Source organism: Equus caballus, chromosome 27 (assembly GCF_041296265.1).
Source record: "Equus caballus isolate H_3958 breed thoroughbred chromosome 27, TB-T2T, whole genome shotgun sequence".
Taxonomy (NCBI): Eukaryota; Metazoa; Chordata; class Mammalia; order Perissodactyla; family Equidae; genus Equus; species Equus caballus.
This window is the reverse complement of record NC_091710.1, coordinates 50931693-50946414: the sequence shown is the minus strand read 5'-3', so window position 1 is coordinate 50946414 and position 14722 is coordinate 50931693. Positions and strand designations below refer to the sequence as shown.

General features: G+C 41.6%; 1 long non-coding RNA gene across 1 annotated transcript in view; it reads right to left on the bottom strand.

The window, feature by feature from the left end:
• LOC138920986 (uncharacterized) overlaps nucleotides 1–10446 on the bottom strand; it is a 34570-nt gene extending 24124 nt beyond the window's left edge. Inside the window, exon 1 of the long non-coding RNA XR_011433106.1 lies at nucleotides 10073–10446. This is a non-coding gene — a long non-coding RNA (uncharacterized lncRNA). The remainder of the gene's footprint in view (nucleotides 1–10072) is intronic.
• Nucleotides 10447–14722: the final 4276 nt, after the last annotated feature.

The window sequence follows — 14722 nt, the reverse complement described above, 5'->3', positions numbered from 1 at the left end:
TTAACATTTAAGCCTAATAATTAAAAATAAAAAGCAAGTAGTTGACCCTGTACACTTTGAATCTATATCATTGGAAATCATCTGATCCCTGGACTTCCTTGAATGTTCATGAGCCAAGAGTAACCAGAGACCTTAAATTTATCTTCTTAAGACCTTCATTTGTTTAGGGAGTGCCAGCCACAAGGAAGATATGCCTGTCAATCAAATAGATCATCTCAGCATTCTCTTTCTCTGATGAAGAAAACTGAGACATCCTCTTAACTCATGAATTTGGCAATTTTCAGACAATGATGAAGTGTAAGCTGAGTTTCACCCTATTTATAGCACCCATTATGGCCAAGGGGCATCAGGTCAGGTGCTCTGCAATGTAGCCCATTTTTCCTCCATTTTCTTACTGCCTAAAAGACAATCTTGTTTTATCTCACATTCACTCAAATGCGTGCAGTCTCAAGGGGTGGCCCAGCCTGAGCTGACACCTAGACTCTGAATATGTCCAAGGCTGGACTAATGAGCTTCTCTGGTGGGTCTCAGGCTCTCCCAGGACTTTAGAAAGAAGGCAGAAAGCTTAGAAGTACCACACTGGGGACAAGTCAGCCCCAAGCTACATGCCCTAGGACTGCTTCCAAAAGGAGGCAGGTCTTCCCTACCTATATCTACAACCAGGTCTGAGCCAGCCCTGGACAAGCTCCTGGAGCCTAGAGGGCATCAGGATAACTGTATGCTCATATCAAAATCTACTTCAGCGATTAGGTTTGTCACTGACTCCTGGGTGAGTGGGCTTTGTCTGTGTGGTAAGAGACACTGGAGTGAGATATCAGGAAACATGTCATATTGCCATCACTGTAATATTACAGGAATTGCAGCCATTGCTTCCTTCTGCTAATGGCTGGAATCTTTATAAAGTGAACGAACATGTCCCTCCATCTAGTCTCAGCGTGCTGTGAAGCCTGTCAAGCATGAGAATCCATTTCCTTTTCCTCATGTTGCTCTTCTTTTTCTTGATGCCTGTTTCAGGTAAAATGGGCAGGGAAATGAGAGGATTGAAAGAATTGAGAAATTCCAATTCAGAGTCAGTCCCTCTCTAATCTTCATGGAACTTTAGACCAAATAGACTTGTTGTATGGGAAACAGAGATCATTGTTTGTTTCTTTTCTGACAAGGATCATCAGGAACCTTAAAGGAGGTTTTGCAATCTTTTCTGATCTACTCCGAAGAGTCTAAATGGCTCACAGAAGCCACCTCTTTGTGGGAATACTCTCATACTTGTTAAGGAGACATGAACGAAGTGATGTAAAAACTTCAATGCCAACAGGAAATATTGATTTAATCTGAGAACAGAGCAACAGACTTCCACACTATTAGCTTAGTTGTTCCTAAACTTCCTTGTGTGTTCTGTTTCTTTATTGCAGGAAATGGAGGAATCATAAATGCATTACAAAAATCCTATTGGAAAATAAGAAACGGCCAGTGTGCTGTGCTTGGCTGCCTTCCAAAGGAGGAACAGTTTGGCTGCTGCTCTGTGAGTGGCTGAGAAAAGGAATAAAAAATCCAGAAACACCATGAGAATCTTTGAAAGTGTGAAAATGCCTCCTTGAAGTTTATGGTAGCAAAATCAAATTAAATCCTCTCTTTTCAAAAAAAATTGGGGGGCCGGCTCCATGGCCGAGTGGTTAAGTCCACGTGCTCCACTGCTGCGGCCCAGGGTTCGGATCCTGGGTGCAGACATGGTACCACTCCTCAGGCCACGTTGAGGTGGCGTCCCACATCCCGCAACTAGAAGGAGCTGCAACTAAGATATACAACTGTGTACGGGGGGGGTTTGGGGAGATAAAGCAGAAAAAAAAATAAAAAAAGATTGGTAACAGTTGTTAGCCCAGGTGCCAATCTTTAAAAAAAAAAAAAAAAAAAATGGAGGCTTAAGTGGTTTTTGTTCTTGTTTTAAATCCTGGTTATTGCACTAGATGTTACCACTTAGAAAGTGTTAAAGATTCACTTTTATTTGAAATAAAAAAGTATAATCTTTAGAGCAATCCACAAGGGCCCTAAACTGATTTTCTGAGGGTGATCAGGTTTTATTCCTCTGTTGTAAAATTTACATCCAGTGACACTGGGCTCCCTGTTCTTCCTCAAATAATCCTTTTGCTGTACAGTTGAGGAAATAATTGCCTGTCATTTTCCAAATTTGATGACAGCATAAACCCACAGCTTTAGTACCCAAAGCAATCTAAGCAGAATAAACATAAAGAAAGCCACACTAAGCACATTATCATCAAATTATTTCATCCAGTGATAGAGAGAAAATCTTAAAAGCAACCTAAGAGAAAAGACACATTAATTGCAGAGGAGTGAAAATAATTACAGCAAACTTTTCACCAGAATCTATACAAGCCAGGATAAAATAGAGGAATAGTTGCAAATATTATAAAAGAAAAAATGTCAACCTAGAATTCCATACCAGCAAAAACATACTTCAGCAATGAATGTAAGTGTGTCCTGGGTGATAGTGACATGTCAATTCAGGTTCATCAATTGTAACAAATGTCCCATCTGGTAAGGATGTTGATAATAGGGGGACTGTGCATGGGTAGGGTTGGGGGTATATGGAAATCTATGTAACTTTCATTCCATTTTGTTGTGAAACTGAAACTGCTCTAAAAAATAGTCTATTCTTTTAAGAAAATGAGGTAAAAACTTTTTAAAAAGCTAAGAAAATTCTTCTCCAGAAAATCTTAACTATAAACACAAATAAATAAGAATTTCTCCAGGCAGAAGGAAAATGATACCAACAAAAATTTGGATCTACACGATGGAATGGACGCGCTGCTAAGATTCTGAACACTATTTCCTAAAGGGAGAGAGCCAAAAAGTAAACCCAAGAATGTACAATCAACTGATGTGCACCAAGGGTACCAAGAATACGCTATGGGAAAAAATGGCCTCTTCAACAAATGGTGTTGAGAAAACTGGATCTCCACATTCTGAAGAATGAAATCGGAATTATCTCAGACCACACACAAAAACCAACTCAAGAAGGACTGAAGACTTATACATAAGAACAGAAACCATAAAACTCCCAGAAGAAAACACAGGAGAAAAGCTCTTTGACTTTGGTCTTGACAATGATGTTTTTGGATTTGATGCCAACAGCACAATCAACAAAATCGAAGATAAGCAAGTGGGACTCCCTCGGATGGGGACATTTCTGCACAGCAAAGGACAAAGTGAAAAGGTCAATCTCCTTTAATGCTCCAATTATCTCCCAAGACTGAGAGGATGACAGTAGCATCCACAGAGGCTGCCCTTTGACAGAGCGGTAGTCTGGCCTTGGGGCTGTAGGAGAAGGTCTGGGGACGTTCTCTGAACAACCTGGTGAATGTGTGGGGTAGAGGGAACACGGGCTTTGAAAAAAGACTGATTTTGTCTCAAGTTACATCTCTGCCCCTTGGTGGCTTGTGGTTTTGCACATGACCTGTAGCCTGTCTAGGCCCCAGGATCATCTTCTGTAAAATTGGATAACGCCTGCTTGGCCAGTTTGTTTATGAGAATTAAATTAGATAACTTGGACAAATGTGGGCATAAGTAGTGCCAGCTACTGAAGCACTTACATATAAAACTTTTTTCTTTAAAAGTATTTTATTATATATAAAATGTAATACGGATATTAGATATACAGGGATAACATATGCTTACAAATCACACAAAATATTTTCAATGTCATGATTTTAATAGGATAAAGAATAATACTTCACAAATGGGATATCTTGAGGGATCATAAAATTTTTCTAGCCAAATTTTCTGGAAATTCATTTTAGATTATCAAAATGTATACTTTAAACAACTTCATTTTTTATTTTGAGAAGACTCTGCTCATGTAACTGTTATAGCAGTCGAGTGTTTTGTAAACTATGACAACATTGGGATAAATTATTTTGGAATATATCTTTTGTTACTTCCAGAGCTGGTGATTCTCTTTTTATTTTTAAACTTTTCATTGAAGTCTATAGACCTGATGATTCTTGTGAGATAATTTTTATAAAAAGAATTAATTCTTTATAAGAATCAGTTTTGGGTAAGTTTGAATTTAATTTTAAATGTAATTTTATAGAATGGGATTTTGATATTTCTTCTGACATTTCCAGTAACTTGTGTAGGCACACAAGAAATTGAAAATGGTTTCACGATTTGTATTTATTTTTTTCTGAGGAAGACTAGCCCTGAGTTAAGGTCTGCTGACAATCTTCTTTTTTGCTGAGGAAAACTGGCCCTGAGCTAACATCTGTGCCCATCTTCCTCTGCTTTATATGTGGGACGCCTACCACAGCATGGCTTGACAACCAGTGTGTAGGTCTGCACCTGGGGTTCTAACTGGCAAACGCTGGGCCGCAAAGCTGCAATTCTGCTCCATGGGGCAGGCCCTGATTTGTATTTAATTAAGAACTCCTGTGTATGCATTCTACTGCTGTGTCTTCAATAACAGGGGGGAATTAATTCAAAACTTGTCTTCCTCATAGTTCATTGATTCATCTGAAGCTTCATATGAAAATAGTGCTCTTCTCTGTTGAATGTGACTACCTTCATAGTTTTCATTTCTATTTCTAAGCCTGATAATTCCTTATAGAATTCTAAACTCTTGGAAGATGTTTAAAACTCCCTGGTATGCTTTCTTGCAATGTCCACGTGCACATTCTTATTTTTCAATAATTTACCGAAGACTGTTGGCCACCTGAGTGCCCACGACTTCTGTCCAGGTGCACCAGACCGGGAGTTACTGTCTGTGCAGATGTGCCAGGAATGGCTCTGAGGATGGATGGGCACAGAGGTGTCTGTGTTACCTTCAGGCAGAAACCACCCTTTCCCTCTGTGATATTGCCATTGCTGCTGCAGCTAACAATGTCACTGCCAATCTGGGTCCCACTCCACCCGCTCAGCCTGGCAATGCGTGAGCTGCTCTGGGCAGCAGTGCCAACTGTTCCCACACACACAGCCCTTGGCATCTGTGGGCCGAGCCCACATAGCCTGAGCATATCTGCCCTGCCCAGGTGCAGGCTCCATTGTCCCACTGACCTTCACTCAAGAAACATGAGTTCAACGAAAAACTAGTGAGAATGTCAGTGGTGGCAGCAGAGCATTAAACCAAGCACAGGGCCCTTCTGGGAGCAGGTCCCTGTGTGACTGTCACAACCCGTGAAGCTGGTCATAGTGGTCAAGTGGTGCTGGCCATAAGAGATGGGAACCAGTCAAAACTGCTTTTGTTCATCACCATTGAGCATCCCATGCTGAGAAACCTCATTTTGTAAAGTTATGGATGTAAAGATTTCACTGTTAAAAAGCATATCTCTAGCAATGAGACACCATGCTCTTTTCTAAGAACTGAGGCACTTTGCCACAGAGACCCTGCCTCAGTTTCCTACTCAGTTACAGGTAAAAGGGGTTTAGGGACACAGCATTGATCTCCCTTTGAAGACGGGACCAGGAGTCTACCTCTGAGCCCAGGCTTGATGGTAACCATTTTATACACAGCTTTGTTTTGCTTTGAGCCTGTGAAAACTACTAATTCATTTAGATTTTACATAAATTCCACCCTTCCCTGAATCCCATAATAACTCCATCTCTGGCTTTTGGGGAGGCATGTCATGCTTTCACTGGTGGTCTCCTTGATGAAGCAAGATAATAACCCCATTTTCGACTGATAAAGCTGCTGCTAGGATTTGTATCCAGGATGAACATAGCCACAAAGGATTCAAGCTTAGACCATGCTGATGGAAAAGAAGGAGCTGCAATCACACAAATTGTTCATGGGAACACTCAGCCCAATGTCCTTAGACAACCATGCTGATGCCAGCTACTCCTTCTGGCAGTTGTCCCCAGTGACCCAAGGGTAATACATTTCACAGTGATTTTCAGATTTCTGGCAAATTTTGCCATCTCATCTAACAGGACCTTCACAAATGCACTTGGAACTGGGCAGGGCAAAAAGTATAGAGAAAAAAATGCTATTATCCAAAGAAAATGAAAACTCTACCTCAAAAAGATAATGTTCCTTGCAGCATTATTCAAAGCAGCCAAGATATGGAAACAATCTAATTGTTTATCAATGGATGAATGGATAAAGAAGACCTGATACATATACACAATGGAATACTATGCAGCCATAAAAAAGAAGGAAATCTTGCCATTTGTGACAACATGGATGGACCCTGAGGGCATTATTCTAAGTGAAAGTCATACAGACAACAACAAATATTGTATTTTCTCACTTCTACGTGGAATATGAAACAAAAACAAAAATCAGAAACTGAACTCATAGATACAGAGACCAGATTGGTGGTTGCTAGAAGGTAGGGGATGGGAGAAATGGCTTAAGGGAGTCAAAAGCTACGAACTTCTAGCTGTAAAATAAATAAATCATGGGTACACAAGGTACATATAATGTAGCATGGTGAGTGTAGTTAATAATACTGAAATGTATATTTGTTTTGTTTTGTTTTGCTGCGGAAGATTCAATCTTCCTCTATTTTTTAGTATATGGACCACCAGGACAATTGCTAAACAGAGCAGTTTAGTTCCATGGCAGGGAACTGAACCAGGGCGCTGAAGTGGAGGGCACTACACTTAACAACAAGGCCACTGGGGCTGGCCCTGAATTGCCTATTTGAAAGTTACTAATTGTAAGTTTATATATATATTTTAAAGTAACTAAAGTAAGTCTTAAAAGCTCTCATCACAGAGCCAGCCCCAGTTGCCTAGCGGTTAACTCCAGCACGCTCTGCTTCGGCGGCCTGGGAGCAGCTCCTAGGTGCAGACCGACGTCACTTGTCTCTCAGTGGCCATGGTGTGGTGGCGGCTCAAATACGAAAAGAAGAAGATTGCAATGCATGTTGAAAAAAGAAATTCTCATCACACAAAAAAACTTGCAACTGTGTGGTGACGGCTGTTAACTACACACTGTGGTGATCATTTCACAACATATACAAATATCGAATCACCCTGTTGTACACATGAAACTAACAGAACTTTTCACGTCAATTATAGCAATATTGAATGCTATTGTTGATTCTCTGGAGTTGGAAAATGATTGCAGGAAAATTCACTCTTATTCTATGGGTGAAGTTTTAAACGACAATGTATTACTTCTATAACAATAATTTTAACCAGTAAGAGTTGAGATTGATACCAAACATAAAAAAGAACAGAAACCACTAACTTTAAGTTAGTCAGAGCGCTTTGCCAAAGTGTGGCATTTCTTTAAGCATGCTTACTCAAAAACAAAAAGAGACATAACAACCTAACAGTGTGTGAATCTTGACTGAAAATGAACTAGGAGTAAAATCAACAGCTATAAAGCACGCTCTTGGAACAATTGGGGGAAGGTGAATATTGACAAGATACTAAATGATACTAAGAAATCATGATCATTTTATAATCTATGGAAATGGTCTTGTGATTTATGTGGGCCTTTTTCTTTATTCTTAAGAGATGCATTGCAAAGATCATTAGGGTGAAGTGCCATGATGTTTTCCTCTTCCTTTAAAAGATGAATGAAATATAGCAAATATATATATATAAGTATATATATATATATTTAAAAGAGTTTAATTTAGGAGGAACCTATACAGTTGGCCCCATGTATCTGTGGATGCAGAACCTTGGATATGGAGGGCCGACTAAGGGACTCAAGCACCCATGGATTTGGGTAACCGTGGAAGGTTCTGGAACCAATCCCCTAGGATACTGAGGGATGACAGTTTAGGTTTTCTTTCACATTCAGTTTTTCCCTATGCTTACTCCCCCTGGAAGAAACAGTTTTAGGGTCAGGATTGATGAACAAAATCCTCAATGCAACCTGCTTACCACACAGGGAAACAAAGTCACGGCAAGGGACGTAACCTACTGGTGACCACACCTGGAGCCTTGGATGGGAACTCTGTTAGAACTTCCACAGCCCCTGGCCCAACCCTCGTCTGCACGCCCCATCAGAAACTGCTTCCTGTGGAGAGTCATTGCCAGTGTTGCTACACAAGAGCACCAAAAGTAGCCTTTTAGGAACATCTCTGCCCTGTTGCAAACCATGGTTCATGAAAACACGACATTTTAACTGAAGAGGTAAAGTGGACCATGACTAATTCTCCTTCTTTCTCCAGTGTTGTATTATAGCACTCATCAAACTGACTCTGGATTATAGGTTTTCTCCTATAAAGTTGGTCAATAAGCAAATATGTTATCTATAGATAATTATAATATGTATATAAATAGGTGCTTGTCTCTCTCAACCATCATTTAGAGCTAAAGAGGAAGGAACCAAGATGAATGCAATTTATTATCGCTCCAAAAGTCCTCCCCCAGTGAGTTCTGGTCAGAGGACTCTGTCCATTCCCAGGGACCACTGTTTGCACTGCTGGGTCTACCTGTAGGGAGGCTGGGTGTGAGCAAGCCCTGCTTCATCCTTGGGAGCTGAATATGTCCAGGGGTGATAGAATTATATAAACTAGTTCCTAGTTTGGCCTGAGACTGACCTCAGACTCAGGAAAAGCAAAGTTAGTAGACTGCAAATTCCACAGAACAGGCAAATGAGTTCCAGGAAGTTTGTTCTCACATGGACGAAGGCCTGGCCCATCACCCCACCGTGCCCCACCTGAAGTGAGCAAGACCGGAAGAAATTCTGGTCCCCAAAGCAGGAGAGGCTTATCTAGGATTTTCCATGTCCTAATTTGCATGAGGGTGACTGGGTGTACTTTGTGCTCTCAAGGCCATTCCCACGACACACCAGGTAAGACATCCAGCTTACTTACTGTAATTACCAAAGGCGCTGCCAATACCAAATTTTACCGGTAACCTGGAACCTTTACAAGGTGCAAGGCTCAGCTTCCTCCCCAGTGTCAGCTTGCTGTTAAGCTCACCAGCCATCAGCATGAGGATCCTTCATCTTCTTCTTGTGTTCCTCTTTGTCTTCCTGTTGCCTGTTCTAGGTAAGGTGGGCCAGGGGAACAGAGGGCTGAACAAATGGAAAGAATAGGAGAGAGTCTCTCTTCTTTCTCTCTCCTTCTCTTTCTCTGCTTCTTCCTCTCTCTTCTTCTTTCTCTCCTTCTCTCTCCCTCCACTTCTCTCTCTCCCTCTCCATCTTCTCTCTTTTACACATATTATTATACCAAATAGATGGTATGGATCACTTGTGGGAACCAGGCACCATGTCCTTCATCGTGGAAGGACTTTAAGAACCTCACTGCACAGTTCACAACATTTTCTCAGCCAATCTGAAGGAGGCAGACAGCTGGTAAATCTCCTCTCCTCGCTGCTTGCCATACCAGACCTGCTGCATAACAGAGGACGCCTCTGTCAGTTGAATTTTCTTTTTTCATAAAAGCAAGACATTTAATTTTGTCTGAGGACGGAAGTACAGAATGTCGCGTTCTACATCTTTATAATTAAGGGATGGAGGCTCTGGCTAATGGAGAATCCCAGAGAATAAGGAAGCCCAGCCTGCTGTTTGGGATCTGCCCTTGGGGAGCCCCCTGTGCCTCTGTCTCTGCAGCTCCGAGGTCCTCGAGGGCACGCCCCTCAGAACCCCACTCTCAGTTCACAGATGGGAGGCAGTCCAGCCAAAGAAGTTTTTACAGTTAGAAGCCTAAGTTTTATTTTACCCTCGGCATTATGTAAATAGTATAAAAGGAATGAAGGAAGGAAGTATAGAGGAAAAGAGAGATGGAGAGAGGGATGAAGGGATGGAGAGAGAGACAAAATGTGAGGTTGGGACCTGAGGTAACTGTTCATTAGATTATATTGAAAACTACCTTTTTTTATTAATTTTGTTTACACCTATATTCCAACAATTAGAGCAGTAGCAGTTAAAGAGCGAAGGAGGAGGGAAAATGAGTTAGGAAGGCAGGAATACAAGGAAGATGAGAAGGCAGAAATGAAGGAAGGAAGCAATGAAGCGGGGAGAAGGACATGTGAGACCCAGACCACATCTGAGATAATTCTCAGATATTAAAAACACTGTTAGAAAAGGTTGTTTTAACCATTAATTTCCATCGTAAGTTACTTAGAGATTAAGTTCTCATTAAACAATTCCTACCTTTTAATCTGCATTTTATTCTCCCATCTCAGCTGAGACACTTAATCCACTAAATGACTTGGGAAACAGAAGAATACAAACAGACAGTGGCTGGCTGTCTTTGGTTCTGAAACCTCTGGTCTGTGTGAGAACCGACTTCCCACACCCTGGAGGGATTCTCTCCATGGGGGGAGCCGAACTCGCACAGAGCCCTCCGCAGACCCCAGGCTCTGGGCTGCGGAGCACAGCGTTCTGGTTCTAGAAACGCGAGGCCCCGCTGGAACCTCCGCGCTGCCAGCCTCTGTCTGGAAACAGCACGTCAGCCTGTGGGACAGAACAGCCGCAGCCTCGGGAAGGGAAGCGCTGAGGACCTGCTCAGGGGACGCAGTGTGACTTTCTGCCTCAGTGCTTTGGTTTCTCACATTCTTTTGTCTTTCTCGCTTTCCTTTTAGGTTTTACTGAAAACATGAAATATCTTGTTAGTTGCATCAAGAGTAAAGGCATATGCTTGCCCGTTAGGTGCCTTCCAGGGATGAGAGACATCGGCACCTGTGGCTTGCGCAGGACAAAATGCTGTAAAAGAAAATAATACGAAAGGGGAGAAACTGCTGTGACTGATGTGGAGTCAGAAACTGCTCGCTTGGCAAAGACGTGTGAAATTTAAAGCAGATTAAATGGTTTTGTACAAAGATGAAATATCTTGCCTCCTGGTCACTGTGGTTGTTGTGTGGTGTTTGATCACACAGGCTGATCTCCAAACTCCTTGAGGATCCCCTTTAAGCTCCCCATACTGACCACCAGGGCCACCACTTGGGACCCTCCTGAGCTGTTCAGGGCGATGGTCACCTGGCCTCCCTCAGTCACTGCCTGTGCTGTCCTGTCAGCTGTGCCTTGTTCTTCCCGCCCTCACCCGCCCCATCATCCCTCAGACGTGCCCTCATTCATCCAGTCCCCACTGCATCACCACCTCCTTCCTTCAGGAAACCATGGCTGATCCGCACAGGAAACAGCCCCTCCTCCTCCATGTTCCCCCCTTCCTCACTTCCTGTGGTTTGGGCTTCTTCCTCAGTCCTGCCTTGTGCACATGGGGGTTAAATTCTCACTCTCTGTGGGGCTGTAGGAGATCTATGAGAGTGGACTTTGTCTTATTCATTCATGTGCTGGTCACTGAGCAGAGACATTACTTCGTAAATTACCATCAGTTGGATGACCAAGCTGAGTGGGATAAAGTATTTCTCTCCATGTGGACATCACACAATTCAAGTAGGGGCTGGGGGGAAACAAGTCCTTGTTGAAAGCATGATTAAATGAAGATAGTATAGCATGCAACACAGGGAGAGGGGACTGAACACCGAAGGAAAGACACCGTAGGTGGCCAGGGAACGATGGGGATGCTGCCCTTGCCCTGTGGTCTCTTTTTGGGAGGGTTTGTTAGTTAGTTCAGCTGATGTAGCCTGTTTATATAAGCAGCTCTCTGTCTCTTTACATTAACTCTTCACTTGATGTAGCTATAATTTACCTCTTGGTAAGTGCTCTTCAACTCCAAAATAATCCCTCGGCTTTCTGAGAGACATTAAACTGAAAAGAGAAATCAGATCTTGTTCAAATAAAAACAACTCTCTCCAGGTAGAGACAGCTGATAACGAAGCCAGGACTAGAGTGAGGAGATTGCATCTCTTGCTGTGCGTGCAAAACTTACGAGGCTGCCAAAACATTCTGCAATCAAGATAAAAAATATAATGTAGTATTTTTTAAATTAAATTTAATGCAGAAAAACCCAAAGGTGAGAAAACATCAACCTTTGAAACAAGGACAGGATACGATCCTGTACTTTACAACTCCAATCCACTGGCCTCACTCTAACCTCAGCCCTGTCTTGATTTAATCATTTGTTTTCAATAATTTGTGACATTTTTATTTATGATAGTTGTGTCTCTCTCTTGGTGACTATAAGTACACGTCTTTGATTGTATAGATGAACTGAAGCTTAAAAACAGAGTAAATGTGTTACTGAGTGACGGTAACAATGTCACTCATTCCTGTGTTTTAGGCAGATGGCACAATTCCTTTCCACCTGGAATCAGGGGTGGCATTGCCTAAAGCTGCAGAGATTAAAAATGGAAGGAGTTTTTGGTTCCAAAAGGAACGTGCGTCTATCATATGACAAGACGTGGCCTGCAGAGATGAACAACTAATAATGGTGGGAAAGCTTTCGCAAGAGTGTGCTGGCCTAAACAAATAAAACAGCCAGTTATTTCACCAGCAAAATGGATTTATTTGGGAACAGCAGAAGAATGCAGTGTGGGATAAGCAAGCTATAGCAAAAGCCATCAGCAAGAAGAGCAAACACAGGAGATACATGTTACTTTGTAGAAAAAAAGAAGGAAGTTCAGAGGGGTTGTTTGAACAAAAGTCCGCTGGTGGAAAGCGGGAGTTCAGGCTAGTGATGGTTCTCAATGGCTGAGTTGCTGGCGTGGACCATTTCTTGCTGGAGTGCAATGCACTTCTCCTCTTGTTGGGGTCTGTATCTGACAGTCTTTCCTGTAATTGAGGTTGAGCAATAATGTGTGCAAGCTCCTCCTTTTGGTCCTCTAGCCTCGTTTTTTTTTTTTCTTGAGGTCACATTGGTTGGCAACATTACATACATTTCAGTTGTCCATCATTATATTTCGACTTCTGTGTAGACTGTATCGTGTTCACCACCGGAAGTCTAGTTGTTATCCTCCAATCTTATTTTAAATGAGACTTTCTTTATTCTGTTTCACAAGTACATTCTGATTTCCAATTTATTTTTTAACATTTCTTTCTAGTAGCCATATCATGACTTTCAAATTTTCACAGAATCTTGTTTCACTCACTGCCTTTGTGATTGTGAAATCTTGGGAAATGGGGACGAGCCCCAGTCATGCTTAGTGCAGCGCTCTGAAGCAAGAGAGCGGTTGCCACGGGAAGTGAGGTGGAATTGGCCAGAGAAGGTTATGGAAAAGCTGGAAGTAAGCGTTTGGACAAAATGTTGGGAGCAGAAGCACCAACTGGGCTTCCTGAGAAACATTTGAATATTTGAAAGAATTTATAAGGGGTGGGAGGTGGAGTTGTTTAATTTGGATATTAAAAACAAAAACAGGATAACCCAGAATGTGGGGCATTGGCAGACGGCCTCCCAACCAAGTCAACAAGCATCTTACTCTGACTCTTTAAATCTGCTGACTTATCACTTCAAAGCAGAAAATCACTCCTACCCCATTGTGCTGAAGTATTAGGTGGAAAAAAAAAAAACAAAAACAGTGAGTCTATGAAGTACTGCAGCTACTTCATTATTTTTTATTGAGTTCACCTGGATAACTCTAGCAAAATTAGCATGTGATATTTTTTCCAACTCTTTCTCAACCAAATGAGGAGACTCCCCATGGAACAGGGTCCTTCTGTGATAAGTCTAGGTATAGTTTTCTTTGTCTATATCCTGTTTGTGTTTTGCAGCGCTATTTGAGTAAATGGATCAATATCTGTCTTTGGTTTTAGAACATCAACTATTATCCCTTCAAGAACTACTGCCGTCTGTCCTCTGTCTCTTCTCCTCCTGGGAAAATAATTGCATACATATGACACCTCTTCACCATGGTCTCATGTGTATTTTATGCTATTTTCTATTGTTTTATTTATCTGTGCTTTGATCTAGAAATTTGCCATTGATTTGTATTCTAATCCTCAAAGCTCCTCCTTCTATAGCCAAACTGCTGTTAACCCTATCCATGGGAAGTCGTTTATAAAGATTTTATTTATTTTTTATTTTTCCTTCTTTTCCCCAAAGCTCCCCAGTATATAGTTGTATATTTTAGTTGTGGGTCCTTCTAGTTGTGTCATGTGGGACACTGCCTCAGCCTGGTTTGATGAGCAGCGTTAGCTCCGCACCCAGGATCCGAACTGGCAAAACCCTGGGCTGCTGAAGCAGAGCACACGGACTTAACCACCCGGCCATGGTGCCCACCCTATCCACTGTAATTTTTACTTCAGATATTGTATTTTAAGTTCCGAAATTACCATTTGATATGTTTTAATCACTCAAGAAGACCTATACAAAAATGGATGTTGTCAGCTATTTTGCAGATCTCCCAGCACTCTTGGGATTACAGGATTTTTCATTGTAACACTTTCCCGTTAATGAATCTCAGATGGAGGAGTAGTTGCTTTAAAGACAATAATTTCAAGTGAAGCACTTGATCAAAGAAGGATAGTGACAAACTACTGAAGAAATACAAAAAGATCTAACTACAGGACAATTCGGGGGTGGTGGCACACCAAGGAACCTTAGCACTTCTTTTAAAAAGGGACCTGTGATATAACCTTACATGCGGTTTTCTTATTTTTGCTCTCACAGATCGACAACTTAGAGAAAGCATATATCACTTTTTATTAGTGCTAAATCACTAGGGTGGAAGATTTAGCAAGTAAAAATACAGGAAACCCAGTTAAATGTGAATTTCTGATAAACAATCACTAATGTTTTGGCAGATATATCCCATACAATATTTGTGACATATATATTCTAACAGGTTATTGATGGTTTATCTCAAATTCAAATTTACCTAGAGATTCTGTATGTTACCTGACAACCCTATAAATCATTGAAATGTTTCTCCTTAAAGACAATATTTTGACCACACAACATAAAGT